Source organism: Pygoscelis adeliae, unplaced genomic scaffold (genome assembly GCF_000699105.1).
Source record: "Pygoscelis adeliae isolate BGI_AS28 unplaced genomic scaffold, ASM69910v1 Scaffold452, whole genome shotgun sequence".
NCBI classification, from domain to species: Eukaryota; Metazoa; Chordata; class Aves; order Sphenisciformes; family Spheniscidae; genus Pygoscelis; species Pygoscelis adeliae.
In genome coordinates, this window is record NW_008824291.1 from 47,522 (window position 1) to 49,444 (window position 1,923).

Genomic DNA, 1,923 nt, shown 5'->3' on the forward strand with positions numbered 1-1,923 from the left:
GAGGGGCAACAATCTGCAGCTTCTGGAGGTGACTTCTGTCAAGCGTGAAGGCAAGGTATCACCTCAGGGAAGATCTTGTAAACTACTGAGGCAAGTGGATGACCATTGAGGGAGATATCTAGCATTAGGGAATTGGTGGTGGAGGTGATCTACAGCAACCTGGGCAATAACCAGGGTTCCATAGATCTGGGTGAAGTCCAGTGCACCTAGTCAAAAGTTTGTACAGAGCACACCAACACTGTGTGTCAGCACCCTGACAATAATTGTACAGACATTGAGGCACCAACTGTGGACAGACTGGCTGGCCAGCTCTAGCAATACAAAGAGAATCTCTCTACCTCCCCAACCCTATGGTCCTGTGTCTCAGCTGTAGAAAAACTGTCACAAAAGTTCCAGCAAATTCAAAGAGAGTATGTTTTCCTCCTCACCCATACAGGTTGGCATCTTACCTATCAAGAGTGTCTCAGGGAGTCAGCTTTTCTCTTCTCAGAGGAAAGGGAACCATGCATGCCACCCTGTGGTTCTATCTGCATGACCATGGGGAGGACATGAGGAAGTGGGACAGTCATCTGTCTCAAGCCTAGAAACTTGTGTATGTGAATTGCAAGGAAAAACAGCAGCCAAAAAGGGTCCGTTCAGGAAGATGACTGCTCCAGTTGCTGTTGAGCAATTGCCCAGACAGAGTGGAAGGACTGATCCTATGATCCTAGTCTGCAATTACAGGAGTCAGGTAATGAATGCTCTGACCAGGAATAGAGGGGCCATGCCTCCAGCCAGACAGAGGGAAGGCATTACCGGGTTTATTGGACTGTATGGATTCAATAGTCTGGCACATTGGACCCACAGGAGTATAAAGCTCTGCTGGACACCAGTACACAGTGACCTTAATGCTGTAAGGATACAAGGAGATGGAACCCACCTGGATTTCTGAAGCGAAAGGATAATCCCAACAGTTATCTGTGTTGGAGGCTGAAGTGACTCTAACAAGCAGCAAGTGGCAAAAGCATCCTATTGTGACTGACTTGGAGGCTCTGTGCATCCTTGGCGTGGACTACCTCAGGAGAGGCTACTTCAGGGACCCAAAAGGGTACCAGTGGGCTTTTGGTGTAGCTGCCGTGGATACAGAGAGTATTAAACAGCTGTCTAGCTTGCCTAGCCTTTTAGTGAATTCTTCTGTTGTAGGGTTGCTGCATGTGAAAGAGCAGCAGCGGGGGCAGGGTGGGGTGGGGTGGGGGGATGGAGTGAGCAAGCGAGTGGGTGGGGGCTTAGCTGCCAGCTGGGGTCAACCCACCACAGCACCTCTGAGAAGAGTTCTCTCACTTCTATAACCCTTCTCTGAGTAGTGAAAGACAGCAAGTGGAACTCTCCATTCATTCCTGGCTGAAATGCACTTTTATTTGACAGCCCTAGTCTTTGGATGTTACCTTCTTTTTTTTTTCCCTCCCAAAAAATGTGAAAGTTGAGTGGCTAAGTTCTGCTAGATAGCTCCAGCTAGGTAAAAGAGCAAGTGAAATCTTAGTCTTCAAAACTGAAAAGATTTTTTCTGAGCCACTCAGTCCAAATGCTATGTTCAGTGATGGATCATTTTTCTAAACTAAAAGAATGTTGTCATGGAGTAACAAAATTATTTAAAATATAAGTAAGAATCGTGTTTTAAAACTGATTTTTCAGGTGTATTAGATACTCTCATGTTCATTATGTTAATAATTATCTTTAGGATTTCAAAATGCAAAACCAGATTTTTAAACTTCATCTTCTCATTGCAAATTGTACAGAAATATATTTCTGTGATCTAAGGGCTGGATTCATGGGATCTTAAGAGTTCAACTGAAACATCTAAGTTAGGAGTTTGGGCTTCCTGCATTGTCAAAAGAACAAAAGAAGGACTCCAGAGGACTCATTATTCCCCTGTGTCTGATACTG

The 1,923-nt window shown here is 45.0% G+C and overlaps 1 protein-coding gene across 3 annotated transcripts in view; it reads left to right on the forward strand.

Annotated features, from left to right (window-relative positions):
* Window positions 1–1,923, forward strand: part of MAPK15 (mitogen-activated protein kinase 15) — a 43,699-nt gene that overhangs the window by 17,015 nt on the left and 24,761 nt on the right. The window lies entirely within an intron of this gene.